Source organism: Cyanistes caeruleus, unplaced genomic scaffold (assembly GCF_971803275.1).
Source record: "Cyanistes caeruleus unplaced genomic scaffold, bCyaCae1.hap1.1 HAP1_SCAFFOLD_124, whole genome shotgun sequence".
NCBI classification, from domain to species: Eukaryota; Metazoa; Chordata; class Aves; order Passeriformes; family Paridae; genus Cyanistes; species Cyanistes caeruleus.
Window position 1 is genome coordinate 200,315 of NW_028255921.1, and position 11,807 is coordinate 212,121.

The 11,807-nt window shown below is 50.4% G+C and overlaps 1 long non-coding RNA gene across 1 annotated transcript; it reads left to right on the forward strand.

The window, feature by feature from the left end:
- Positions 1 to 820: 820 nt before the first annotated feature.
- LOC147646102 (uncharacterized) lies at positions 821 to 11,425 on the forward strand. Its single transcript, XR_015281959.1, has 6 exons — positions 821 to 1,068; positions 1,180 to 1,413; positions 1,705 to 2,273; positions 5,421 to 7,377; positions 7,472 to 7,705; positions 11,161 to 11,425. It is a non-coding gene; the product is annotated as an uncharacterized LOC147646102 (long non-coding RNA).
- The last annotated feature ends 382 nt before the right edge of the window (positions 11,426 to 11,807 follow it).

Below are 11,807 nucleotides of genomic sequence, written 5' to 3' on the forward strand. Positions count from 1 at the left end.
TTTGCTTGGAGTTTCTTTTCCTTTTTTAGAAATGACTGGTGAAGTTGGCACAACCAAACTCCAGAAAACGTAAGCCAGGCTTGACTTTCCAGAAATTGCTTTTGGCTGGCTTTAGCTGCATTCCCCAGGATCACGATCAGCAGTAGATATTTGCAGGTTTTGCTCTGCATCCTCAGCCTGCCCAGATGTTGTTCAGTGTTTCAGCAGTGGAGAAGACGATGGATATTTTGCTAAACCTCCTTTCAAACAACAAAACTTGGGTTAGCACGACAGAAAAGAAGAAAAGAAAATCTTCGCCAGTTAGAACAGAGCCAGAGTCCCACCATTTCCCCCTCCACTTTTCTTTCTTTTCTACATTTAGAGGTAAAGCTTCCATCTCCAAAAGCTTCCATCTCTCACTTCCTGATGTAGCCATTTGCTACCCTTTAGCCTTGACTGCCACGCATCAGACTGCTGTCCGTGTGGGGCTGGGGATGCTCAGCCTGGAAAGAGAAGGGGGCTGGCGAGGCCTCCCTGCAGCTCTAGGAAAGATGGGCACAGAGAGGAGAAGCCTTTCAACTGCAGGAGTGAGCTTGAAGTTGGATCTAATGAAGCTGCTCTTTTCCACTCCGGCTGCTGGGCCACTGGCCCAGGCTGTGCACAGAGGCTGGGAATGCTCCATCCTTGGCAACATCCAAGGCCAGCTGGGAGCGGGGCTCTGAGCAACCTATTCTGGGTGAAGATTGCTCCGCTTGGAACAAGATGGTCTTTAGGGTCCCTTCCAAGCCCAAGCACCCAGGGATTCCATTATTCATTCTACGGTCTCTGTTGTCCACTTCAGCCTGGGCCTGAACTCCTGGCGGTGATGTCACAGTGCACGCTCCAGCTAGAACTTCCAGCATCCAGCAACGGCCACAACACAACCCTTGGCTCCTTGTGCCAGCACGCTCTTCATTCACCCTGCTCCAAGCCTACCCCTGTCACCTTGTTGCCACCTGCTCCCTGATTCCCCCAGCAGTCCCCAAAGCTCCCCATCGCTTGGATTTTGCTCTCCATCCCTGCAGGATGTCTGCATTTGTTCCAAAAGAGGTATGGTACTATTCCACGGAGGCGGACACCCCGCAGCTGCCTGGCTGGGCTGGAGCTCTGTGGGACAGGCTGGGAAAGGGACCCCACGCTGAAATTTTGCTACCTCTGCAGGCTGGCACAGACGGAGAGGAGGAGACGGACGTCGATACACAGACTGATAGAGAAGAAGCCATGGAAGTGGACGGAGAGGATACTGGAGAGGAAGAGAAGGATGCGGATATGTACGAGACAGAGGAAGAGATGGAGGTGGAAACGAAAGATTCTATTGAAGAGATGGATATTGATCTAAAAGACAAGGAGGAAGACATGGTCTTGGGATGAAGACCGATGCCAGCAGCAGAACAGGCAGGTGCTCCCCACAGGCAGAGTGGGTCCCCTGCTGCCAGCCTGGGGCCGGGCTGGGCACTCCCTGCTCAGGGACACGCTAGCCCATGCACTGGATTCTGCTGGCCATCCCTGGCCTGGCCTGGGCTTGCTGTGGGCCACACAAGCCCTGTTCCAGTGCCTGGGCCACAGCCCCCAGCCAGGCTCCCTTCTGGCAGCAGAGTCCCACTGGGCCAGTGTCCCAGACCGGCAGCACATGGAACACCCTTCCCTGCCTGACTGCACTGACCGTGCTACTTGTTTTTCTTCCAGGACTTAGGGACATCACAGACACAGATGCCACCCTGCTGTACATACGTTTTACAGTTGTTGTGTTCAGGATAGAGGTTTTAGAGTTTGTTTAAGTTGTCTGTAAATACGTTTCATAGAGTTTTGTTAGATCTCTTCTCAGGTAAATAGGTTCTATAGTTTGTTGTTGTTGTTGTTGTTGTTGTTACCAATATTCTTACAGTGTAAATATGTGGTGTAGTTCATTCTTGTTCCTTTTCTTCTACAGATAAACAGTCTTTGATTTTCACACCCCAGTTCTCTTTGCATTTTCTTCGGGCACATTTGCAAAGCTGTGGGTTGTTTCGGGAACAATGTTTGCAGGACTCTAAAAAGAGTATCACAACCGCTCTGCCACACTCTCAGCTGCTGCTGCTGCCCCAAAAAGCACTGGCTGGCTTTGCTCACACAATCACAGTTGTGGTGGCATTTCTACCACACCACAGGACAGCGATGTTTTCCCTCTTCTCCTGGAAATACCTACAGCACTTGTGGGTAGCAAGGCAAACATGAGCCTCTTTTAGTGGCCCTTGAAATTGGACATGTGAAATGAGGTACACAAAGCCACAGGCCAGCTGAACCTGGCATCTCTGAATGGGTCTTTACATTCTTCCCAGGAAGATGAATGGCAATCACTATTTTGGCAAGGAGGAAAGTGCATCAGCTAGCAATTTGCTGTAGAAAATGTGCTTTCTGCTCCTCTCACAGCCAAAACTCCTACCCATTTCTTGGAAGTCCTTCTTAGATAAGGACCGTGTTCAACTGAGTGACAGTGAAGCCAAATGGCAATGCCGCAATCAATTGTCCTGTACACAATCTCCTTCATCCACGTGGAAGGTTACTCACGGGCACACAAGAGGACGGAAGAAACCCAAATGCATCGTTGGACATAATAAAGTCAGACGTGTTGAGGGCTGAAGAAATCTTGCAGAGATACGGAAAGCTGCCTTGAAAACCCAGTTCGGGGAGAGCCTGAGCTCTTTTGTGCTTGTAGGCCTGAAGATGCTCAGCAGCTTTCCCAGATGCTCAGCAGGCAGTAGGATTGTGCCTGAATCTGGCTCTGGAAATGCCAGTGCCTCAAGTGAGAGCTGTGGCAATGATTTCCATTGCATGGAGAGGGGCCACAGTCCTGCAAGAGTCTTTCAGCAGAGCAAACAGCAGCCTGGAGGGTGGGCAATGCTGCATCTGGACCACTGCATGCTCATCCTTCACCACAATGCAGAGCTGCCATGGATCACTTTTTCCATTTCTCCTGTTGGATATGTTTTGGAGAAGTTGTTCTAGGTGGCTTTGGATGGTGATCCAAGTAGGAAGCAGCCATTCTCCTGCTGTGATATCCTTACAACTAGTCCTAACTTCTCATTGCCTTTGGTTTGATTAGGGGTGTTTTATCTGTTTGTTTGATTGGTTTCTTTGGGTTGGTTTCTTTGTGTTTTTCTCTCTTTTGCTTGGAGTTTCTTTTCCTTTTTTAGAAATGACTGGTGAAGTTGGCACAACCAAACTCCAGAAAACGTAAGCCAGGCTTGACTTTCCAGAAATTGCTTTTGGCTGGCTTTAGCTGCATTCCCCAGGATCATGATCAGCAGTAGATATTTGCAGGTTTTGCTCTGCATCCTCAGCCTGCCCAGATGTTGTTCAGTGTTTCAGCAGTGGAGAAGACGATGGATATTTTGCTAAACCTCCTTTCAAACAACAAAACTTGGGTTAGCACGACAGAAAAGAAGAAAAGAAAATCTTCGCCAGTTAGAACAGAGCCAGAGTCCCACCATTTCCCCCTCCACTTTTCTTTCTTTTCTACATTTAGAGGTAAAGCTTCCATCTCCAAAAGCTTCCATCTCTCACTTCCTGATGTAGCCATTTGCTACCCTTTAGCCTTGACTGCCACGCATCAGACTGCTGTCCGTGTGGGGCTGGGGATGCTCAGCCTGGAAAGAGAAGGGGGCTGGCGAGGCCTCCCTGCAGCTCTAGGAAAGATGGGCACAGAGAGGAGAAGCCTTTCAACTGCAGGAGTGAGCTTGAAGTTGGATCTAATGAAGCTGCTCTTTTCCACTCCGGCTGCTGGGCCACTGGCCCAGGCTGTGCACAGAGGCTGGGGATGCTCCATCCTTGGCAACATCCAAGGCCAGCTGGGAGCGGGGCTCTGAGCAACCTCTTCTGGGCGAAGATTGCTCCGCTTGGAGCAAGATGGTCTTTAGGGTCCCTTCCAAGCCCAAGCACCCAGGGATTCCGTCATTCATTCTACGGTCTCCGTTGTCCACTTCAGCCTGGGCCTGAACTCCTGGCGGTGATGTCACAGTGCACGCTCCAGCTAGAACTTCCAGCATCCAGCAACGGCCACAACACAACCCTTGGCTCCTTGTGCCAGCACGCTCTTCATTCACCCTGCTCCAAGCCTACCCCTGTCACCTTGTTGCCACCTGCTCCCTGATTCCCCCAGCAGTCCCCAAAGCTCCCCATCGCTTGGATTTTGCTCTCCATCCCTGCAGGATGTCTGCATTTGTTCCAAAAGAGGTATGGTACTATTCCACGGAGGCAGACACCCCGCAGCTGCCTGGCTGGGCTGGAGCTCTGTGGGACAGGGTGGGAAATTTTGCTACCTCTGCAGGCTGGCACAGACGGAGAGGAGGAGACGGACGTCGATACACAGACTGATAGAGAAGAAGCCATGGAAGTGGACGGAGAGGATACTGGAGAGGAAGAGATGGATGCGGATATGTACGAGACAGAGGAAGAGATGGAGGTGGAAACGAAAGATTCTATTGAAGAGATGGATATTGATCTAAAAGACAAGGAGGAAGACATGGTCTTGGGATGAAGACCGATGCCAGCAGCAGAACAGGCAGGTGCTCCCCACAGGCAGAGTGGGTCCCCTGCTGCCAGCCTGGGGCCGGGCTGGGCACTTCCTGCTCAGGGACACGCTAGCCCATGCACTGGATTCTGCTGGCCATCCGTGGCCTGGCCTGGGCTTGCTGTGGGCCACACAAGCCCTGTTCCAGTGCCTGGGCCACAGCCCCCAGCCAGGCTCCCTTCTGGCAGCAGAGTCCCACTGGGCCAGTGTCCCAGCCCGGCAGCACATGGAACACCCTTCCGTGCCTGACTGCACTGACCGTGCTACTTGTTTTTCTTCCAGGACTTAGGGACATCACAGACACAGATGCCACCCTGCTGTACATACGTCTTACAGTTGTTGTGTTCAGGATAGAGGTTTTAGAGTTTGTTTAAGTTGTCTGTAAATACGTTTCATAGAGTTTTGTTAGAGCTGTTCTCAGGTAAATAGGTTCTATAGTTTGTTGTTGTTGTTGTTGTTGTTGTTGTTGTTGTTGTTACCAATATTCTTACAGTGTAAATATGTGGTGTAGTTCATTCTTGTTCCTTTTCTTCTACAGATAAACAGTCTTTGATTTTCACACCCCAGTTCTCTTTGCATTTTCTTCGAGCACATTTGCAAAGCTGTGGGTTGTTTCGGGAACAATGTTTGCAGGACTCTAAAAAGAGTATCAAAACCGCTCTGCCACACTCTCAGCTGCTGCTGCTGCCCCAAAAAGCACTGGCTGGCTTTGCTCACACAATCACAGTTGCGGTGGCATTTCTACCACACCACAGGACAGCGATGTTTTCCCTCTTCTCCTGGAAATACCTACAGCACTTGTGGGTAGCAAGGCCTCTTTTAGTGGCCCTTGAAATTGGACATGTGAAATGAGGTACACAAAGCCACAGGCCAGCTGAACCTGGCATCTCTGAATGGGTCTTTACATTCTTCCCAGGAAGATGAATGGCAATCACTATTTTGGCAAGGAGGAAAGTGCATCAGCTAGCAATTTGCTGTAGAAAATGTGCTTTCTGCTCCTCTCACAGCCAAAACTCCTACCCATTTCTTGGAAGTCCTTCTTAGATAAGGACCGTGTTCAACTGAGTGACAGTGAAGCCAAATGGCAATGCCGCAATCAATTGTCCTGTACACAATCTCCTTCATCCACGTGGAAGGTTACTCACGGGCACACAAGAGGATGGAAGAAACCCAAATGCATCGTTGGACATCATAAAGTCAGACGTGTTGAGGGCTGAAGAAATCTTGCAGAGATATGGAAAGCTGCCCTGAAAACCCAGTTCGGGGAGAGCCTGAGCTCTTTTGTGCTTCTAGGCCTGAAGATGCTCAGCAGCTTTCCCAGATGCTCAGCAGGCAGTAGGATTGTGCCTGAATCTGGCTCTGGAAATGCCAGTGCCTCAACTGAGAGCTGTGGCAATGATTTCCATTGCATGGAGAGGGGCCACAGTCCTGCAAGAGTCTTTCAGCAGAGCAAACAGCAGCCTGGAGGGTGGGCAATGCTGCATCTGGACCACTGCATGCTCATCCTTCACCACAATGCAGAGCTGCCATGGATCACTTTTTCCATTTCTCCTGTTGGATATGTTTTGGAGAAGTTGTTCTAGGTGGCTTTGGATGGTGATCCAAGTAGGAAGCAGCCATTCGCCTGCTGTGATATCCTTACAACTAGTCCTAACTTCTCATTGCCTTTGGTTTGATTGGGGGTGTTTTAGCTGTTTGTTTGATTGGTTTCTTTGGGTTGGTTTCTTTGTGTTTTTCTCTGTTTTGCTTGGAGTTTCTTTTCCTTTTTTAGAAATGACTGGTGAAGTTGGCACAACCAAACTCCAGAAAATGTAAAGCAGGCTTGACTTTCCAGAAATTGCTTTTGGCTGGCTTTAGCTGCATTCCCCAGGATCACGATCAGCAGTAGATATTTGCAGGTTTTGCTCTGCATCCTCAGCCTGCCCAGATGTTGTTCAGTGTTTCAGCAGTGGAGAAGACGATGGATATTTTGCTAAACCTCCTTTCAAACAACAAAACTTGGGTTAGCACGACAGAAAAGAAGAAAAGAAAATCTTCGCCAGTTAGAACAGAGCCAGAGTCCCACCATTTCCCCCTCCACTTTGCTTTCTTTTCTACATTTAGAGGTAAAGCTTCCATCTCCAAAAGCTTCCATCTCTCACTTCCTGATGTAGCCATTTGCTACCCTTTAGCCTTGACTGCCACGCATCGGACTGCTGTCCGTGTGGGGCTGGGGATGCTCAGCCTGGAAAGAGAAGGGGGCTGGCGAGGCCTCCCTGCAGCTCTAGGAAAGATGGGCACAGACAGGAGAAGCCTTTCAACTGCAGGAGTGAGCTTGAAGTTGGATCTGATGAAGCTGCTCTTTTCCACTCCGGCTGCTGGGCCACTGGCCCAGGCTGTGCACAGAGGCTGGGGATGCTCCATCCTTGGCAACATCCAAGGCCAGCTGGGAGCGGGGCTCTGAGCAACCTATTCTGGGCGAAGATTGCTCCGCTTGGAACAAGATGGTCTTTAGGGTCCCTTCCAAGCCCAAGCACCCAGGGATTCCGTCATTCATTCTACGGTCTCCGTTGTCCACTTCAGCCTGGGCCTCAACTCCTGGCGGTGATGTCACAGTGCACGCTCCAGCTAGAACTTCCAGCATCCAGCAACGGCCACAACACAACCCTTGGCTCCTTGTGCCAGCACGCTCTTCATTCACCCTGCTCCAAGCCTACCCCTGTCACCTTGTTGCCACCTGCTCCCTGATTCCCACAGCAGTCCCCAAAGCTCCCCATCACTTGGATTTTGCTCTCCATCCCTGCAGGATGTCTGCATTTGTTCCAAAAGAGGTATGGTACTATTCCACGGAGGCAGACACCACGCAGCTGCCTGGCTGGGCTGGAGCTCTGTGGGACAGGGTGGGAAATTTTGCTACCTCTGCAGGCTGGCACAGACGGAGAGGAGGAGACGGACGTCGATACACAGACTGATAGAGAAGAAGCCATGGAAGTGGACGGAGAGGATACTGGAGAGGAAGAGATGGATGCGGATATGTACGAGACAGAGGAAGAGATGGAGGTGGAAACGAAAGATTCTATTGAAGAGATGGATATTGATCTAAAAGACAAGGAGGAAGACATGGTCTTGGGATGAAGACCGATGCCAGCAGCAGAACAGGCAGGTGCTCCCCACAGGCAGAGTGGGTCCCCTGCTGCCAGCCTGGGGCCGGGCTGGGCACTTCCTGCTCAGGGACACGCTAGCCCATGCACTGGATTCTGCTGGCCATCCCTGGCCTGGCCTGGGCTTGCTGTGGGCCACACAAGCCCTGTTCCAGTGCCTGGGCCACAGCCCCCAGCCAGGCTCCCTTCTGGCAGCAGAGTCCCACTGGGCCAGTGTCCCAGCCCGGCAGCACATGGAACACCCTTCCGTGCCTGACTGCACTGACCGTGCTACTTGTTTTTCTTCCAGGACTTAGGGACATCACAGACACAGATGCCACCCTGCTGTACATACGTCTTACAGTTGTTGTGTTCAGGATAGAGGTTTTAGAGTTTGTTTAAGTTGCCTGTAAATACGTTTCATAGAGTTTTGTTAGAGCTGTTCTCAGGTAAATAGGTTCTATAGTTTGTTGTTGTTGTTGTTGTTGTTGTTACCAATATTCTTACAGTGTAAATATGTGGTGTAGTTCATTCTTGTTCCTTTTCTTCTACAGATAAACAGTCTTTGATTTTCACACCCCAGTTCTCTTTGCATTTTCTTCGGGCACATTTGCAAAGCTGTGGGTTGTTTCGGGAACAATGTTTGCAGGACTCTAAAAAGAGTATCAAAACCGCTCTGCCACACTCTCAGCAGCTGCTGCTGCCCCAAAAAGCACTGGCTGGCTTTGCTCACACAATCACAGTTGTGGTGGCATTTCTACCACACCACAGGACAGCGATGTTTTCCCTCTTCTCCTGGAAATACCTACAGCACTTGTGGGTAGCAAGGCAAACATGAGCCTCTTTTAGTGGCCCTTGAAATTGGACATGTGAAATGAGGAACACAAAGCCACAGGCCAGCTGAACCTGGCATCTCTGAATGGGTCTTTACATTCTTCCCAGGAAGATGAATGGCAATCACTATTTTGGCAAGGAGGAAAGTGCATCAGCTAGCAATTTGCTGTAGAAAATGTGCTTTCTGCTCCTCTCACAGCCAAAACTCCAACCCATTTCTTGGAAGTCCTTCTTAGATAAGGACCGTGTTCAACTGAGTGACAGTGAAGCCAAATGGCAATGCCGCAATCAATTGTCCTGTACACAATCTCCTTCATCCACGTGGAAGGTTACTCACGGGCACACAAGAGGACGGAAGAAACCCAAATGCATCGTTGGACATCATAAAGTCAGACGTGTTGAGGGATGAAGAAATCTTGCAGAGATATGGAAAGCTGCCCTGAAAACCCACAGTTCGGGGAGAGCCTGAGCTCTTTTGTGCTTCTAGGCCTGAAGATGCTCAGCACCTTTCCCAGATGCTCAGCAGGCAGTAGGATTGTGCCTGAATCTGGCTCTGGAAATGCCAGTGCCTCAACTGAGAGCTGTGGCAATGATTTCCATTGCATGGAGAGGGGCCACAGTCCTGCAAGAGTCTTTCAGCAGAGCAAACAGCAGCCTGGAGGGTGGGCAGTGCTGCATCTGCACTACTGCATGCTCATCCTCCACCACAATGCAGAGCTGCCATGGATCACTTTTTCCATTTCTCCTGTTGGATATGTTTTGGAGAAGTTGTTCTAGGTGGCTTTGGATGGTGATCCAAGTAGGAAGCAGCCATTCGCCTGCTGTGATATCCTTACAACTAGTCCTAACTTCTCATTGCCTTTGGTTTGATTGGGGGTGTTTTATCTGTTTGTTTGATTGGTTTCTTTGGGTTGGTTTCTTTGTGTTTTTCTCTCTTTTGCTTGGAGTTTCTTTTCCTTTTTTAGAAATGACTGGTGAAGTTGGCACAAGCAAACTCCAGAAAACGTAAAGCAGGCTTGACTTTCCAGAAATTGCTTTTGGCTGGCTTTAGCTGCATTCCCCAGGATCATGATCAGCAGTAGATATTTGCAGGTTTTGCTCTGCATCCTCAGCCTGCCCAGATGTTGTTCAGTGTTTCAGCAGTGGAAAAGACGATGGATATTTTGCTAAACCTCCTTTCAAACAACAAAACTTGGGTTAGCACGACAGAAAAGAAGAAAAGAAAATCTTCGCCAGTTAGAACAGAGCCAGAGTCCCACCATTTCCCCCTCCACTTTGCTTTCTTTTCTACATTTAGAGGTAAAGCTTCCATCTCCAAAAGCTTCCATCTCTCACTTCCTGATGTAGCCATTTGCTACCCTTTAGCCTTGACTGCCACGCATCGGACTGCTGTCCGTGTGGGGCTGGGGATGCTCAGCCTGGAAAGAGAAGGGGGCTGGCGAGGCCTCCCTGCAGCTCTAGGAAAGATGGGCACAGAGAGGAGAAGCCTTTCAACTGCAGGAGTGAGCTTGAAGTTGGATCTAATGAAGCTGCTCTTTTCCACTCCGGCTGCTGGGCCACTGGCCCAGGCTGTGCACAGAGGCTGGGGATGCTCCATCCTTGGCAACATCCAAGGCCAGCTGGGAGCGGGGCTCTGAGCAACCTATTCTGGGCAAAGATTGCTCCGCTTGGAACAAGATGGTCTTTAGGGTCCCTTCCAAGCCCAAGCACCCAGGGATTCCGTCATTCATTCTACGGTCTCCGTTGTCCTCTTCAGCCTGGGCCTGAACTCCTGGCGGTGATGTCACAGTGCACGCTCCAGCTAGAACTTCCAGCATCCAGCAACGGCCACAACACAACCCTTGGCTCCTTGTGCCAGCACGCTCTTCATTCACCCTGCTCCAAGCCTACCCCTGTCACCTTGTTGCCACCTGCTCCCTGATTCCCCCAGCAGTCCCCAAAACTCCCCATCGCTTGGATTTTGCTCTCCATCCCTGCAGGATGTCTGCATTTGTTCCAAAAGAGGTATGGTACTATTCCACGGAGGCGGACACCCCGCAGCTGCCTGGCTGGGCTGGAGCTCTGTGGGACAGGGTGGGAAAGGGACCCCACGCTGAAATTTTGCTACCTCTGCAGGCTGGCACAGACGGAGAGGAGGAGACGGACGTCGATACACAGACTGATAGAGAAGAAGCCATGGAAGTGGACGGAGAGGATACTGGAGAGGAAGAGAAGGAGGCGGATATGTACGAGACAGAGGAAGAGATGGAGGTGGAAACGAAAGATTCTATTGAAGAGATGGATATTGATCTAAAAGACAAGGAGGAAAACATGGTCTTGGGATGAAGACCGATGCCAGCAGCAGAACAGGCAGGTGCTCCCCACAGGCAGAGTGGGTCCCCTGCTGCCAGCCTGGGGCCGGGCTGGGCACTCCCTGCTCAGGGACACGCTAGCCCATGCACTGGATTCTGCTGGCCATCCCTGGCCTGGCCTGGGCTTGCTGTGGGCCACACAAGCCCTGTTCCAGTGCCTGGGCCACAGCCCCCAGCCAGGCTCCCTTCTGGCAGCAGAGTCCCACTGGGCCAGTGTCCCAGCCCGGCAGCACATGGAACACCCTTCCGTGCCTGACTGCACTGACCGTGCTACTTGTTTTTCTTCCAGGACTTAGGGACATCACAGACACAGATGCCACCCTGCTGTACATACGTTTTACAGTTGTTGTGTTCAGGATAGAGGTTTTAGAGTTTGTTTAAGTTGTCTGTAAATACGTTTCATAGAGTTTTGTTAGATCTCTTCTCAGGTAAATAGGTTCTATAGTTTGTTGTTGTTGTTGTTGTTGTTGTTACCAATATTCTTACAGTGTAAATATGTGGTGTAGTTCATTCTTGTTCCTTTTCTTCTACAGATAAACAGTCTTTGATTTTCACACCCCAGTTCTCTTTGCATTTTCTTCGGGCACATTTGCAAAGCTGTGGGTTGTTTCGGGAACAATGTTTGCAGGACTCTAAAAAGAGTATCACAACCGCTCTGCCACACTCTCAGCTGCTGCTGCTGCCCCAAAAAGCACTGGCTGGCTTTGCTCACACAATCACAGTTGTGGTGGCATTTCTACCACACCACAGGACAGCGATGTTTTCCCTCTTCTCCTGGAAATACCTACAGCACTTGTGGGTAGCAAGGCAAACATGAGCCTCTTTTAGTGGCCCTTGAAATTGGACATGTGAAATGAGGTACACAAAGCCACAGGCCAGCTGAACCTGGCATCTCTGAATGGGTCTTTACATTCTTCCCAGGAAGATGAATGGCAA